Below are 18,306 nucleotides of genomic sequence, written 5' to 3' on the forward strand. Positions count from 1 at the left end.
CCCAGATTGTTCTCGCTGGTGGCGATGAAGGCATTCTTGATGGCGGTCCATTGGTTTTCCACACTGCAACCTTCCGGAATATCTGCAGCACGCGTCTCCAGTTCTTCAACGAAGGACCGTTTCACCGTGGCATCTTCCAAACGACGTGTGTTAAAACGTCATCCAACTCTCTCGTCCTGCCGACGAATCCGCGCAATGCGCAGGCGTATTTCGCCGATGAGGAGGTGATGATCAGACATGACGATATCGGCACTACGTTTATTCCGTACATCAAGAAGGCTCCGTTTCCATTTTCGGCTGATGCAGTTGTGGTCGATTTGATTTTCTGTAAAGCCGTCACGGGAGACCCACGTGACCTTGTGAACCGGTCGATGGGGGAAGAGCGATCCCCCGATCACCATGTCGTTATTACCACAAAATTCTGCGAACAGCTCTCCGTTTTCGCTCATTTCTCCGAGACCATGGCGTCCCATAATGCGCTCATGGTTCGAGTTGTCGAATCCGATCTTCGCATTGAAGTCGCCCAAACAGATCTTGATATCACCCTTCGGAATTCTATCTACGACGGCATTGAGTTGACTGTAGAAGTTCTCTTTGTCTTGCAGATCGGCAGCATCGGTTGGCGCATAACATTGGATTATAGTAAGGTTTCGAACCCGTGTTCTAAATCTGGCAACGATTATCCTTTCACTTATAGGTTCCCACTTCATAAGCGCAGAGTGTGCCTGAGCGCTTAGTAGGAAGCCAACTCCGCGATGCCGGGGAGCGTGTTCACCTCGTAAACCAGAGTATAGCAGAACTTGTCCCGACGGCGTTCTGTGTTCTCCAAAGTTTGGCCAACGGACTTCACTCAGTCCCAGGATCTCAAGCTTCATGCGGCGTGCCTCATTGGCAAGTTGTGCCAATTTACCCTGCTGTGCTAGGGTTAAAACGTTCCATGTTCCTATTCGTGTCCGTTGTTTCGCGCTAAGAGTCATCGCCGTAAAATCAGTCCGTATTCTTTCATTATCGGATTCTCGAACAAATTGATGTTTCGGGAACAGTAGGTTGTTGGGGCTGCCATCTTAGGTATAGCTTCCGGGGAATAGCATTTCATACTCAGCCGCTGGATGCCAGAACAGACGCTGTTGGAGCCGCACCTCCTTGGTGAACAGACGCTCGGTCAGTCGGGTCAAATTTGTTTAAAGTCCCACCCAACACCAGGACTAGGCTAGTGCGCTTTGAGCGGCACACGGTCGCTTTGATAGGGCCTGCTTGGGAACACATGCAGCTTTTTATAGAAGTTCAACAGAGCCCACTGTCGAACCCCACCACATCCTAGGCAGACCCCACAGGACGCACTCTCTCACTCTAGCTGATGTCAGAAGGACAACAGTGCCCAGGCTGCACTACCAGCTAAGTACGCAACCCTTAGCTGGCGGTCAATTGTCATCGGAAGACCCGTGGAAGCGTGAGTATTGGAACTTGTGAGGACCAGAGCTATGTTAGGCGCCCCTTCCCGGATGTCAACTCACCATTTCGTAGCCCATGTGTACTCTTGAACATTTTTTTATTTGATAGGAGCTGATTGTATACTGACCAAATTATTTAAAGAATTGCAGTGGTTAGAATGTTTTCCCGGGCTTACTGTAAGTGCTGAATGGATTTATAGGAGCTTGTAGGTATTGAGTTCTTGAATATCGGAAGGATTGCTAGCAGTCCGTGACTATTTTTAGAAGCCCATAAACCCCACAGAGAGGGAATTCAATGAATCGCCTGCTTTGAGCGTAATTACAGCGGCACACTAGGAGTTAACTTTCTGAAATCAGTATGGCGAAAGGCATCTAAGGTTCGATTTCTCAAAATTAAGCCCTTCATCGAAAAAATATTTGGTAGGCGTAGTAGCGGACACCTTCCTACATAACCGGTGTTTTTCATGAAAAGTTCCTAATTTGGAGAAACCCCGCGTTAGAGGTCTTTCGCCATACAATTTTCTGGCGGTTAACTCATGCTAGCTATTTGCGCATATATGATAGCGCCCAAACGTGGAAGCGGCGGGTAGAAAATCATCCACTGGCAATAATTCATTCAAGGGAATTTAAAGGATTTCTAGAAGTTGCTTCGATTGTTTGGAAAGAGCTGTCAAATGAGGCAAGATTTCACACAAATTTACATAAAGATCATGAAAACGCCATAAATAAGTCCGTCAGTAGTCTTGCAGGTCTATTGCAACTACAGGGAGTCCGTGGGAATTCCAAAAGGTGGATGAGGGCCCCAGAAGTCTATAACATTATTTGGAACCAATTTTGAAAAGTTGTGAGTAATGCTGAATTATGATAACCTTTCAGGAGTTCTGCGCACATTCTTTGTGAACGACCAGAATTACCTACGATTTTCTACAAATCCTCAATGTACTGCTTCTAGGAGTGATTAGGTTTCCAATCACTCAGGAACAGGAATTTTCAAAACATTTTTCATACCTGGAATTTTTTGAAACACGGTCTGGAATGTCAGGGAATTATATTCTCAGATTTGAGTCGACACCCAAGATAACTCGATCGTTGTTACGATCCTCGAATTTTCTTTCAAGCTAACAAATATTTGAACTATGTTGAATTTCATTCTTCAACTAACTACAATAGACAGTCAAATGGTAAAAAAATAGTAAAAATTAGCAGCGCTGCGGCGATTGCCTCCCAGCTGGCACTATTGAACGCGTTTTTGACGTCAATCGTCACTACCGCGCAGAACCGATTGCCGCTCCTCTTCTTCTTCCTCGCCTTCTCTGCATCTTCAATGACTGTCCTGATTGCATCCACAGTCGATCTGCCTTTACGGAATCCGAACTGTTTTTCCGATAAGCCAGTCTCACCCTCCGTGAACTGTGTAAGCCTATTAAGGATAACCCTTTCCAGAAGCTTCCCCAGTGTATCCAGCAGACATATGGGCCTATACGATGCTGGATTCCCCGGCGGTTTTCCTGGTTTCGGCAGCAGCACCAGTTTCTGGATCTTCCACGTATCCGGAAAATTACCATCTACTAAACACTTCAGCAGCACCATCCTGAACAGATCCGGGAAGGCCAAAATCGCGGATTTTAGACCCACATTTGGATTTCCATCCGGACCCGGAGCTTTCTTCATCTTCAAGCCTTTCGCTACTGATAATAACTCGTCATTGGAGACTTGCATACCAGCAGCGGTTACTCGGTCTTCATCTTCGTATGGCGTACGTGGCCACGTCGTAGAACCATGCTGCGGGAAAAGGCCGTCCACGATGATCTTCAGCTTGTCCGAACGCATTTCGGCTGGCGTCGTAGGACCTCTGATCTTCTTTGTCACGACTCGATAAGCGTTACCCCAAGGGTCAGCGTCAGCTTCCCGGTACAACTCCTTGAAGCAGTTGGACTTGCTGATTTGAATCGCCCGTTTGAAAGCCGCTCTAGCTTCACGGAAAGCTCGCTCCTCTCTGACCATTTCAGACCGTGCCCTCTGAAAGTGTCTCCTAGCTCTGAGGCAGGCAGCGCGAAGGTTGGCAAGATTTTCGTTCCACCAGTAACTTGGCCGCCGGCTATTCGTTGGCTCCAATTTCCTCGGCATCGTCGCATCGCAAGCCCTCGCTAGCGTTTCCGTCAGCTGGTCTGCGTCAAGGTTTGTAGCGTCGCTGTCCGCTCGAAGTGCTTCGATAAAAAGATCCTTATCGAAGTCCTTCGTCTTCCATCTTCGCCAACTAGACCTTATCTCCCGTTGTACCGTCGGCCTTCGTGTTCCAACACTGTACCGGATCGGCTGGTGATCGCTATGGGTATATTCTTCACAAACTCTCCAGTTCATGATCCTTACCCTCGATGGACTGTAGAACGTGACATCGATGATGAACTCCCTGCCATCTCTGCGAAATATACTAACGGTACCTTCGTTGCCTAATCTGACTTCCTGCTTTGCCATCGCCTGCAGAAAACTGTAACCTCTGGCGTTAGTTAGTCTACTTTCCCAATCCACTGCCCAAGCATTATAATCGCATCCGATACCCACCGATTTTCGGCCGATTAGTTTCTCCGTGAGTGCGTCCAGCTTCCGATTATACTGCTCCAAACTCCACCTTGGGGTGCGTGCCAGCTACACACAAAGAACCCCTTAATTTTAGCGATTACGAAGCCCTCGCTTGAACTGTCTACCACCTCTTGGATAGGGAATCTGCCCATCACTTGGATAGCCGCAATCCCCGTAGCATCCGCCACACAGTTGCCGTTGTCAGAAGGAATTCGGTACGGCTCAGCAATAATTGCCACGTCGCACATTGCTTCTGTTGTCGACTGCCACAACAGCTGCTGTGCGGTGTCGCAATGATTGAGATTTAACTGGATGATCTCCATTAATCTCGACCCGCCATCGCCTTCTTGTAGGCAGGGCATTGGAAGCCACCCGTCATATGGTCGTTTCCATCCTCCGGTTTGCAGAGCAGGCATCTTGGTTCTTTCGTGCAGTCCCTAGCAACGTGTCCTTCTCCACCACATTTCCTAAAAGACCGGTTCTGTCTAGGCCACTGCAGTTTCGGGCCTGGTGTCCAAACGCCATACATTTGAAGCATCGCTCCATCTGTTTGGTGATGCGAGGGTGAGTCTCAACGGACACATAGACCACCTTGCCCACGTCCACCATTTTGTTGGCAGCGGCTACCGGTAGTCGTATCGCTGCTATTTGTGTACCACTCTACGCTTTCCTCATCTGAACTTCGCCCAGCGTGCATTGTGAGGTCAGTGCATCCATCAGTTCATCTACCGTAGTGATCTCGTCCAGGTCTCTTCCCTCGACCACTGCCTCCTGTGTTAAAGCTCTAACGTTTCCTTCTCTACCTAAGGAATTGGAAATGAGCTCCTGGAAGGCCGAGCTCTTAACCGTGGGATCCTTCTTCAGCTCCAACAGCAATTTCCCCTTCTGAGTACGCCTAGTCCTCACCACTTTTCACCCAGGTCCTTGAGCACCGGGTCTTCTCTCACCTTCCGTAAAATCGCTGCGTATGTCGTCTTGTCGCTCACTTCGACTATCAAGGCGTCCCCTTGACCCGCTCTCGAGAAGAGCGATGTTTTTCTTTCTTCTTCTGCTCCTTCTTCTTTTCCTCGTTCTCCTCCTGCTTCTTTCTCTTCTCCCGCTGACTTTCCAAGGTTTGCCAATCACCGTTCTTGACGCCTTCCTTCAGTACGCTAGCACAATCTTGCACGTTCCGCTGCTTCTTCAGGATTTCCTGGATTTCCTCTCCTGAGAGTCCCTGCTTCGCTTCTCCGTGCAGAGTATTTCGAGTATTTGCTTTTTTATTAATAGCATAGCATAGCATAGCATATGTGATTGTACAAATCGTGGGTGGCTATACAATGCTCAATTGAGCAATCTACTGTATATTGTCGCAAATTGGTACTTGGGATTAGTACCTTTCCCTATACAGTACCAGTTGTATACCTGGCCACGTCCTTACAATCACGGAAGGAAGAGAAGGAATGGGTGTTCAACATCTACTAGTGAAGATGCAGGGAACCCATACTACCTTCATAGATGTCTCGGGACGAAAAAGTTGTGTTAGTGGGAAAGGTGAATAATAGGGATCTCTATTCGATAATATAGGGCGTTTGTCAGTAACAGTATATGCTGTAAAAATAATAAGATATATTCATCAATGTGTTTACGAACCGTCCTAAGGAAAAACACAAAATTTCGGCAAATCGCGCGATCGTTCTGCCGTCCGAAACAAGAGCCAACACGCATTGAACTAATTAACTTTATTACCGGCCGCGCAATGCAAAACACAAAATTTCGGCAAATCGCGCGATCGTTCTGCCGTCCGAAACAAGAGCCAACACGCACTGAACTGAGTATTTGCTTTTATTAATCCTCCAAAATTTTTAGCTAATTAGGAGGTAAATTGGGTGAGTACGCGGGGTTTGAAGTTTGTATGAAAATTACTATAAAAACAGTAACTTTCAGAAAAAAACACATAAGTACATCGGCAACATAAAAAAGCTTACAAGGAAACAGGCCGTCTTTGTTGCGAAACGATTTGATGCTCGCAAGAAAAGTTATTAAGAAAATACTGAACAACTGTCTTTGAACTTGAGAAGTATTCTGTGTAGTCAATGTGTTGATTATGTTTAAATAGTTCATGGATCACCCCACAGAACGATCTTTCACATAAGGGTCAGTTTTCACAGTAATTTCCATGCAAACTTTAAATGATGTGTGCACAGTCAAATTACTTCCACAATTGCTAAAATTTAGGAGAAATATTAAAACGGCAAATGCAATCGTTTAAACATCGGGAAGTAAAAAGTCAAAATTTGAATCACTCTAGTGGACACCCTATTCCCGGATCCTAGCTCCTGTTGGCCTGCCTGGTTCTCAGCAGCCTTGACCATACTGCTGGTACTCGCTACTGCTACCTGCGACATCACTGGAGATCGATGCAGCTTCCCACTCTTTGCGAAAACATTCGCACCGCCTGCTCCTTCATTGTTTGTAGAATTTGTTTCCATGTTAAAAGGGTCCCCCCTCCGGGCCGTTATCTCTACCTGTTGTAGATAGTTGCCTCTTGTGATCCCATGGGTGCCTTTGTGAACATTGAGGTCCATGCAAGGATTGACTCCGGTGCCTTATAGCACCGTGTTCAGAGTCGTAAATCAGGAATGGTGCATCTGAACCTACTACCCACCGGTATAGGTGACAAGTGTTGAGCGTTACCGGAGGCCTGCCAGATTGTTTACCGGGACGGAAGCAGACGAACCATTAGCCTGCTTGCCGTTTCAAAAAGATGTAACTTTTTTGCCTTTCTCGTATTTTACTCAGAAAACAGAATAGCTCGACTGTCAGCCCATATACGCCTAATCCTATCCATAACCGAGAATCGTCCAATGTCGTTTGCCGTGACCAGTATACCATAATCAGGATCTTACTGGTATGAATCCTGATGTGCCGGTTGGCACTCTTGTTGGGCTTGTGTGCTTTGAGCGGCGCACGGTCGCTGTGATAGGGCCTGCTTGCAGACACATGCAGCTTTTTATAGAGGTTCAACAGAGCCCACTGTCGAACCCCACCACATCCTGGACAGGCCCCCTAACTCGCAGTGGCCATGGGGAGCGGTCGTCAAGCCCTTGGACAAAGTCCCTGCTGCCCCCATTTGTATGTGTGTATGCGTGTATGTGTACAAAAAATGTGAGACAAACTTTTTTGTACTTAGCATTATCCGATTTTCTCGCAACAAGTTGCATTCGACGACGACCGATCGGACATTGACGGAAATGGGTGATATCGCATAAAAAACCACTACATCAATTGAAAATTCGGGTTTTCATTTATATTAATATGTTCAACCTAGAGCTGAACACAAATTGAGCCAATTTGTCCGGATATCTTACAAGCTCCGTAGGCTTTTTGAAGAATATTTTCCTGTGGCTGTGACGTTTCAACGCAAACTTTACCTAGGTGAAACTCAGGATATTTACCTTCGATTTTCTTCCTATTACCACCAAAACAAAGTACAAGAGCATACGAAATTTTAAATTCAAGGCTTATATGCACTGCTCAGAAAATTTATAACAATAAATTTTTCGTGACGTAAAACACTTGTGACATATTTCACCTTGTCAGAATTAGGATTTCTTACTATTTTAAATCAAATTTCATATAGGGCGCCGATTCTATACTATTTTATCTTTTATTTTGCCAAATTATTATCATACCAAATATTGTATTTGATGGTTTAGATCAGTGGTCCCCAGCATGCTTACTATCAAGGGCCGCACAGGAATATTGATTTGTTGAAGCGGGAATATTGATTTGTTGAAGTATATTTGTATACATTACAGAATATTGAATACTTGAACAAAGTATTGTTTGCCTGTGAATCTTTTTCAAATAAAATATGTTCTTGTAAGGACATTTCATTCTATAGGTTTTATCGCCGTAGCTGAGAACACGAGAAATTCTTTTTTTTTGCCAGAAAACATTCTAAGTTTGTCGTAGGGGTTCTGAGAAAAACCGTATTAAAATTGTGTGCAAAACTCGAACGTTATTAACACAATCCGTCAGGGATTCTGAACAGAATCTGTTTGGGATTCTAAACAGAATCCATTTGAAAAGATTCTGTTAGAGAACGGGTACTGAAATGAATTCCCTCAAACATGTGCACTTTACGATCCAATCATATACAGAAATAGGTGGTTGAAGTTCAAAAGATTCCCAAAACTTATTAGGGCATCCCGGATCCATAATATATGAAAGTTCAAAACAACTCGAAACTTTTCGGGCTCAAAATTCTCCTTGAAATCCTTCTAGAACCTCCCTGGGAACTTCTGAATTCCTCCGGAAAGTTAACCACAAATTCCTCTGAAAATCGTTCGAAAATCCTTCTCATGTAATTGTAATTACACAGGATTTTGTTTTTACACGATTTTTTTCGCTCGTATTTTGATCGTGTGACTTCAATTTACCACCAAACTCTTCGCAACATATTTTAAAAATCCAAAATAAATCGAAGGAAAATCACATGATAATTAATATGCGTTAAACATTTAGGATGAGTGGAAAATTGAGAAAATGTAAATCGCGTAAAAACAAAATCCAGTGTACTCCTTATCTAGAAACCCCCCACTCATTTTTTTTAGAGAAATTGGAAATGCCGGTGGAACTCCTGGAAGAATTCCAGGAGGAATTTTCGGAAAAACTCCTGGATGATCTCCCAGTGGAAATCTTGAAGTTTCCACCGGAATTCTTTCAGGATTTCATTGCGAATTAATCTAGGAATTCCTCCGAAAATTCCATTGTTGATTTCATTTTCGGTATAATTTCTGTATAAATTTCCGGTGGAATTCCTGGAGAAATTCTTTGAAATTTTCACAAGAAATTATTCGAAACAATTCATGGAAAATTTTATGGAATTTACACAAGAAATTCGAAGATTTTTCGTGAAATTCTCAGGAATGTTTACTGGCAATTCTGCGGAATTTCCACGGAATATTCTTATTCTTAAAAATTATGGGAAACAGCACGAAATTATTTGAATTATTTCAGGGAATTCTGCAGAACTTATAAAGAAGTTCGTGAAGATTTTCTTGGAGTAAATAATGGTGGAATTTTCGGATCAAAATTTATGGTGGAATTCCTGAAGACACTGCCGAATAAGTTGCTGGAGGCATTCCTATCTCTGATAGAATTTCGGATAGAATGCCAGGAGCAATTGTCGAAGGAATTCCTGGAGAATGCTTGCATATTGATTTTTCTGCCTATTTTATAATAAATATTATTTCAGAGAGGATTTGTTTAGAAATTCAGATGTATGGTTCTAGTTTTCTTAAACTTATGGAAGAATGCATAAGACAAGACTTATGGAAGAATGCAGGATTTTTATAATAATTGTTATAGCCGATTTTATATTCTTTCTGAATACTAAGTTCGTTAATATTTTTCTCACTTTATTTAAAAATATCTGATGAGCAATAAATCACGCATTTTTAAATCCATTATTGTTTTAATCATTATTGCTTCGATTTGGTTTGGATTTGGTTTCATGTGTTAATATTCATGTGTTTTTATAAAACTACTATAAAACTACGATTTAGAAGACTAAAAAAGTTGCCCCCCCCCCTTCTCGAAATCCTGGCTACGCCCATGAATTTACCACTATTCATAACACAGTTCGATAACATAAAAGTATCACTGTCGGCCTACATAATATCTATGCGTGAAGTTATGAAAATCATAATGATTAAACTATTCACGATATATAATCGTGCTTTAACATAATAATGATGTGAACTTGACATGCTACGGAGTACATTTCCTGTGACATGCTTATCAAAGGGCCACATGTAGTGTATTCTCAGAAATCCTTCACAGGTCGCAGGAAAAGACTTGGGAATCACTGGTTTAGGTAAATATGAGAAACACATAGATAATGTCAAAAATTGAGTTTGAAAAACTGGTGCACTGGAAGAATGTGTCGTGTATTTTCGCTAATTCCTTGTGAATTGCTTAACTGGTTTTAATCAAATTTGATACACATATTTTCGGATGGCTATATAGGGTGGGAGGTCATTGGAGAAAGGGAAAGGGGTATTGTTCAAAAAGTGAAAATTTATTGTAACTCCTACACCCCTAGACCGATTTTAACCAAGTTTGGTAACGGAGTAGAGATGAGAAAAAGGAGACCGTGTAGAAGGGAGTGGTATTGTTTAGAAAGCGAACAAATCGGTGTTACTTTTGCTCTACTGAACCGATATCAAATACATTTGTGTCTGGGAGCAGTTGTGATAAAAGTTCGCATGTCAAAATAACCCGTGAAAATGAACAAAATTCATCCGATTCTGTCTGAAGGAAAATTGGTTGAACTTGAAGAACATGTATTGTGGACCTGATCGTATGGTGGATACAAACTGGACTTCCGGGAACTATGACAAGGAGAATGACAAGCCAAACCTCAGTTTAGGAAGATTAAAAAAACATATTCATATTCATATTCACATAAGATACGGCATGTGTGGAGCCCGAAGCAGAATTCATAAACAGTTAACCGGTGAGATCCAACCATTTTGATTAAGTTTACACTATAATTCTTAAAACTGAAAGATGGCTATGGTATTTAGAAAAATATGACATCAGCCACAGCCACATAATTCCATCTCTATAACACATAAGATTTTTGTATTTTTAGATATATGTTTTTCTTCTCTTTACCATCTCTTGCCATTCAACTCCAATTTCTTCAATAATGGAGAAAATACCTAGTGGAGGAATCATGATCATAAAAAGCTTAAGCACGCAGTAGCATATTTTTCCAGATCTTCTCTAGTGGTAATGTGCATATTTCTTTTGAAGAGAGTTGTAATAGCTTAGCAATAGCTGACCGTTCACAAATTTATTAACGATATATAGGAAGAAAGGGGTTAGCTCAAGTATTACGATTGATAGAAAAGATCAATCATACAAATAGTGTTGAGAGGGAGAGAGAAAGAGGGTCTATCAAGTTATATCAAAAACATTTTTGTCATTTTTTGCGTTACGTAATTAATTGATCTTCCCTTACCAATCTTTTGCGGAGGCTTACAAATGGTTATTGGCTTCAACTACTTTTTATTTTGAGACGCAATTCGTTATTAATTCGTAAGTTATTAACTGAGAAATGGGCGCATTTTGTACATATTTCCCCTACAGGGGACGTGACGAATGTTTGCAGAAAATTTCAATACATATCTGGCAGCATCCTGATATACGATTAGCTGGTATAAAATTTCTAAATATTTCAATTATGTACTGCGAAAATTTGTCGCGCATCCTGTATGAATATATTTTGATGGAGGATTTATGTTTCTCATTTTTCTGCTGGCGCTCGAAAATGCAAATGCAATCATTTATGGTGAACTTATTTCATATATCTTATTTGAAATTGGGATGGTCTAGTGAGATTTTCCGGATTACTGATTACAGATTACAGTTCGACATTCTGGCTACGTGAACACCTCAGTCTTCCGATTTTCGCGTTGTGAACGATTGATGGTTTTCTTCACAGTTCATGCAATCATATCATATATGCACTAATGTACATAAGTATTCGTTATATTTCCATAGTAATCTATCTGAATTTATGCAAATACTTCTGCCCATCAGTGTATAAGCCAGGGCACTAGACTAAAAACTGTGTCCCATCCCAAGACGTCGAGGACCCAAGGAGTGTACAATAATCTTCTTAGCAAAGTCACTCCCAAAGATTCGTCAATCATTATTATTATTATTTTTTATTTATTCAGACTAAGGCCGAAGTGGCCTGTGCGGTATAGGGAAGATCCATTAATTACGTAACGCAAAAATTGAGAATTTTCAACTCCCACTTTTCACCTATGTCACACTTTTTGTATGGAACATCTGAAAATTTTGTATGGATCGTCACACTTCGCTTTACCCCCCCTCCCCCCTCGAAGCGTTACGTAATTTGTGGACGCTCCCATATAAGAGTCTTCTCCATTCGGCTCGGTCCATGGCTACACGTCGCCAACCACGCAGTCTACGGAGGGTCCGCAAGTCATCTTCCACCTGATCGATCCACCTTGCCCGCTGCGCACCTCGCCTTCTTGTGCCCGTCGGATCGTTGTCGAGAACCATTTTCACCGGATTACTGTCCGACATTCTGGCTACGTGCCCGGTCCACCGCAGTCGTCCGATTTTCGCGGTGTGAACGATGGATGGTTCTCCCAACAGCTGATGCAACTCGTGGTTCATTCGCCTCCTCCACGTACCGTCCGCCATCTGCACCCCACCATAGATGGTACGCAGCACTTTCCTTTCGAAAACTCCAAGTGCGCGTTGGTCCTCCACGAGCATCGTCCAGGTCTCGTGTCCGTAGAGGACTACCGGAATTACACAGGGGAGCAAAATGTAACCTTTTGCGGGTCCTCAGAACCAATTGATGTGTCTCCAGTAGATTTTGGCTCGCTGAATCCGAATCTGTCCTCAGATATGCTCTAACACGTCCAAATTTTGAGATATAGCTAGATTAATACAGCTAATTTGAAGAAATTGGCATTTTCGAAGGACTTTCATGAAGTATATAAACATAATTTTAGGTCAATCAATACCCGAAACTGTATAAGCACATCTGATCTAATGAATTTCCATCAGATTTGCACGTTACAATTGTTTTCTATTCGGTTTTCCTTGAATTTAAGTTCAGTGAATTTAATTTAAAATTATTCCATGCAAGTTCGTTTCAAAAACTTGCATGCAAACGTCATCAACACCAGTTCGAAGCCACCAAAAATTCAACAACATGCGGCCAGAGGAACTGGGATATGAAATTGTTGAAAGAAGTAAAGAGATACTAGTCAGTTTGTAAATATATGTTTCATTCGACTTTTGATAAAACATCCTTTTTTTTCATTTTATGCTCAACATTCGTCCTCCTCCTAAAATGTTGTTCTGCTCGATTTCTGATCGTTTTTTCAATCGAACAACTTCCAATAACCACACGTAATCTGTTATCATGTTGAAATTGTGTTGTGCTAGAATATAGTGCGAACATGATGAGTTCCTTTCTTTTTATCAACAAGGAAACAGATCGGATTGCAATTTGAACAAATTTAAATCCTCTACTAGATCCCCTACCAGAGCATTCAAGTCACATTGACTAATAAAATATATTCCAGCACTTGGAAAATGAGTTGAAACTTAAACATTTTGTAACTTCATCGTAAATTTTCTCATTCATGCCGTTGTTTTAGAGAAATATCAGAGTGCAGAATTGGTGGATCATCCAACCATATGCTCAGGTAACTGTAACATGTTGAACAGCACAGAAGTGGAGCGGAGCCCAAGTTTTTTTTTATTCTGGCGCATAACCTTACGTCTTATCACAGAACAAAGCTTGATAAAACTAGTGAACTTTTATAAACTGTCCATAGATAAAAGAAATTGCATTGGGATTACTGCAACATTCACGCAGCATTTTCAACGCGAATCAAATAAAAAGTCCCCCACGCACGAGTAGGTTGTTGACGTTTTTCGGTTTCTGTTGTGTAGCCGTCAACGTCGCTTTAGCTTGTATGCAATTATACACAAGATCGTTCGAATGCAACTTATCGATTCGTTGATTGATTTCGCTAATTGATAGTTTTCCGCCAAAATTTCTATCATAGGAATATTGGAATGATCATAAATAGCAGGAATAATCAAAATGTATAGAACTGTGCACAGATCTCCTACTTGCTTTACTCGAATGAACATAATAAAGGAGCTTCAATTGACAGTAAATACACCATATCGCTTGAGCAATTATTGAAAATTTATCGCGTCAGAGGTAATACAATATCATATTTACATTCAATAGAACTTGCTTCAATGAAAAGATATTATTTTTTTGCTTGGACAAACTATTATATTGAATTCTTGTTACTTGCCTCTCAAAACCGTTCACAGACCAGGCTTGTATACAAGTCTTCGAAGGTGGCTTGCATAAAACATATTTTTAAATAACTTTTACTTACTATAAATCACACTTATTATGTTTAACTTGTTCAGAATGCACCACATTTCGAAAGATTAGATGTTTGTGATCCATTTTGGACCTTGATTGACTAGTATTTTTTTACATAGGGTCAACGATGGCTCTCCAAAATGCTCAAAGTCATTGATTTTACGACATTTATTGAGGTATATCTCAAAACCTCGACGTGTTAGGGCAAATCTGAAGTCAGATTGGGATTCAGCGAGCAAAAATCTATTAGGGACACATTATTTGGTGTTAGGGACAAATTCTTGTTGAGCTGTGTTAGCGTTTTGTAGATTGTCAGTTTGGTACGGCGGCGAACTCTATTCGATCGGAGCGTCTTGCGGAGTCCAAAGTACGTACGATTTCCAGCCACTATGCGTCTCCGAATTTCTCTGCTGGTGTCATTTTCGGCAGTCACCAGTGAGCCCAAGTACACAAATTCTTCTACCACCTCGATTTCGTCACCACCGATGCAAACTCGCGGTGGGTGGCTCACATTGTCTTCTCTTGAACCTCTTCCTATCATGTATTTCATCTTCGATTTGTTGATGACTAGTCCGATCCGCTTAGTTTCCTTTTCAGTCTGATGTAGGCTTCCTCCATCTTCTCAAAGTTACGTGCCATAATATCTATGCCATCCCTGAAGCCAAATAGCTGGACGGATTTATTGAAAATTTTACCACTCGTGTTAATCCCTGTTCTTCGTATTACCCCTTCCAAAGCGATGTTGAATAGCAGACATGAAAGACCATAACCTTGCCGTAACCCTCTGCGTGTTTCGAAGGAACTCGAAATTCGAGAATGCCCCTGAATCTCGAGCTACGCACATCACCCGATCCATCGTCGCTTTGATCAACCGTGTCAGTTTATCCGGAAAACCGTGTTCGTGCATTAGCTGCCATAGCTGGTCCCGATCGATTGTATCATATGCGGCTTTGAAGTCGATGAATAGATGATGTGTGGGCACGTTGTATTCGCGGCATTTCTGCAGTACTTGGCGAATGGCAAACACCTGGTCCGTGGTGGAGCGTTCGCCCATAAAACCCGCCTGGTACTGCCCCACGAACTCCCTTGCAGTTGGTGCTAGTCGACGGCATAAAATTTGGGAGAGTACCTTATAGGCGGCGTTCAGCAATGTGATTGCGCGGTAGTTGCTACAATCCAGCTAACACAGGACTCCTTCCATCCACTCCTGCGGCAAAACTTTCTCCTCCCAAATCTTGATAATGGCCCAGTGCAGCGCTCTGGCCAGTGCCTCACCACCGTGTTTAAATAGCTCTCCTGGTAGTTGGTCAACCCCAGGGGCTTTGTTGTTCTTGAGCCGGCCAATCTCCTCCTGGATTTCCTGGAGATCCGGAGCCAGTAGAATTATGTCCTGCGCGCGTTCTCCCAGGTCCATCACCATACCGCCATCTTCGTCTGCCACATCGCCATTCAGGTGTTCTTCGTAGTGCTGCCGCCACCTTTGGATCACCTCACGCTCGTTCGTAAGAAGGTTCCCGTTTATGTCCTTACACATATCGGGCTGTGGCACGTGGCCCTTACGTGAACGGTTTAACTTCTCATAGAACTTTCGTGTGTTATTAGCGCGGTACAGTTGCTCCGTTTCTTCACGGTCTCGATCTTCCTGCTGGCGCTTTTTCCTCCGGAAAATCGAGTTTTGTCTGTTCGTGCTTCGTTCGCCCTCGTGCGGTGTTGCAGCAATCTCGCCCATGCTGCATTCTTCTCTTCCACTAACTGCACACATTCGCTGTCACACCAGTTGTTTCTCTGATCCGAGGGCATCGTGCCAAGTGCAGCGGTTGCGGTGCTACCAATGGCGGATCGAATATCTCTCCAGCCATCTTCAAGAGACGCTGCGCCTAGCTGCTCTTCCGTTGGAAGTGCCACTTCCAGCTGCTGCGCGTATTCTTGGGCTAGTCTACCGTCTTGTAGCCGCCCAATGTTAAGCCGCGGCGTCCGACTTCGACGCGTGTTGTACACCGTCGAGAGTTTTGAGCGCAGGCATACTGCAACGAGGTAGTGGTCGGATTCAATATTCGCACTGCGGTAAGTGCGGACGTTCGTGATGTCGGAGAAGAATTTACCGTCGATTAGAACGTGGTCGATTTGGTTTTCCGTTTCTTGGTTAGGTGATCTCCATGTGGCCTTGTGAATATTTTTGCGGGGAAAGAAGGTGCTTGACTACCATTCCGCGGGAGGCTGCGAAGTTTATGCATCGTTGGCCGTTGTCATTCGATACGGTGTGCAAACTATCCGGTCCGATGACCGGTCTATACATTTTCTCCCTTCCTACCTGTGCGTTCATGTCACCGATGACGATTTTAACGTCTCGCAGTGGGCATCCATCGTATGTCTGCTCCAGCTGTGCGTAGAACGCTTCTTTCTCGTCGTCGGGTCTCCCTTCGTGTGGGCAGTGCACGTTGATGATGCTATAGTTGAAGAAACGGCCTTTAATCCTCAGCTTGCACATCCTTGCGTTGATTGGCTGCCACCCAATCACGCGTTGGCGCATCTTACCCAGCACTATGAAGCCGGTTCCCAGCTCGTTGGTGGTGCCACAGCTTTGGTAGAAGGTAGCCGCTCGATGCCCGCTTTTCCACACTTTCTGTCCTGTCCAGCAAATCTCCTGCAGCGCCACGACGTCGAAGTTGCGGGGATGTAATTCATCGTAGATCATCCTGTCGCAACCTGCGAAACCTAGCGACTTGCAATTCCATGTTCCAAGCTTCCAATCGTGATCCTGTATTCGTCGCCTAGGTCTTTGCCGATTATATCGAGTCGCATTATCTCTTATATTGTTCGTAATGATTGGTTTTCTAGGCGGCTTATTGGGCATGCGCAAACCTCCTGTCTCGTCGGAGGGCCGTCGTGTCAGGGCTGTTTAGCGTCCCACCTAACACCAGGACTTGGGCTTGTGCGCTTTGAGCGGCACACGGTCGCTTTGGTGGAGCCTACTTGCGGATACATGCAGCTTTTTATAGAGGTTTAACAGGGCCCACTGTCAAAGCCCACCACATCCTAGGCAAGCCCCACAACTCGCAGATGGCCTGGGGAGGGATCGTCAAGCCCTTGGACATAGTCCCTGCTGCCCGAGAAGATTCGAGAGATTCGTCAATCATCTTTCCCCCTGAATGTGAAACGGTTGGTACGGCTGTCCCCGTTTCTTCCTTTCGTATATTCAAAACTCTTCGTTGATCATGTTATTTATCACTAAAATTATGGATTTTCTCCCAAATCCAAGCCTGCACGGTGGGCCTGGCCGTTTCAATACTTGTGTCATATTTATGATATGCTGCAAATATTAATGCAGACAAGAAAATGCTCGGAAATACAACCGACATTTCCAGGATGCTTTTCAATCCAGCTTTTTAAGCGACGATGCCATAATGCTTTGAATCACCCCTTTTGACACCTGCTGTGTCCACTATAATTTCATTATAAATGAATCTTAGCAATCTGTGGCTGGTTTGAATTTTCTCAAAATATTGAAATGTCACAATTTGAAAGTTCACCTTCAAATTCCTAACAAGAATTTAGTATTTTCATTTTATAATACATTTAAAACCATTTCTTTTTTAGGTAAATATACAAATACACTGTGGCATATGCTTTTTGGGCATTGAGAAGTGTGTTGTATGGATCTCTCGGTGAATTTCAAATCACGAATGGCATGTTACAGAGGAGGGCAATTTAGGGGCCCTCCTTAGCCGTGTGGAAAGACGCGCGGCTACAAAGCAAGACCATGCTGAGGGTGGCTGGGTTCGATTCCCGGTGCCGGTCTAGGCAATTTTCGGATTGGAAATTGACTCGACTTCCCTGGGCATAAAAGTATCATCGTGCTAGCCTCATGATATACGAATGCAAAAATGGTGACCTGGCTTAGAAACCTCGCAGTTAATAACTGTGGAAGTGCTTAATGAACACTAAGCTGCGAGGCGGCTCTGTCCCAGTGTGGGGATGTCATGCCAATAAGAAGAAGAAGAAGATGTTACAGTCTGGAGCTCCATTGCCTCAATATTATTTGAGAATATATTAACTTGTTCAGGGAATACCAGTTACATTTATACGCTTACAGTCTACGGAAGGCTGGAATTCCCGGAACAAGGACAACTCATATTAGCGCAGCAAGAATTTTTAATAATTTCACCTAATAAGAAGCTACAGGTGAAGTCAAAGCCCTAAATGAAGGTGAAGACAAAGCCATTTGGCTTCAGGACGAAGATAAATGATAAATTTATGAATAAAACCAGACAATCACATGTTTTTATGTTATATAAATTATGCGTCCTTAACGAAAATTGA

The sequence above is a fragment of the Armigeres subalbatus genome, chromosome 3, assembly GCF_024139115.2.
Source record: "Armigeres subalbatus isolate Guangzhou_Male chromosome 3, GZ_Asu_2, whole genome shotgun sequence".
In the NCBI taxonomy this organism is placed as follows: domain Eukaryota; kingdom Metazoa; phylum Arthropoda; class Insecta; order Diptera; family Culicidae; genus Armigeres; species Armigeres subalbatus.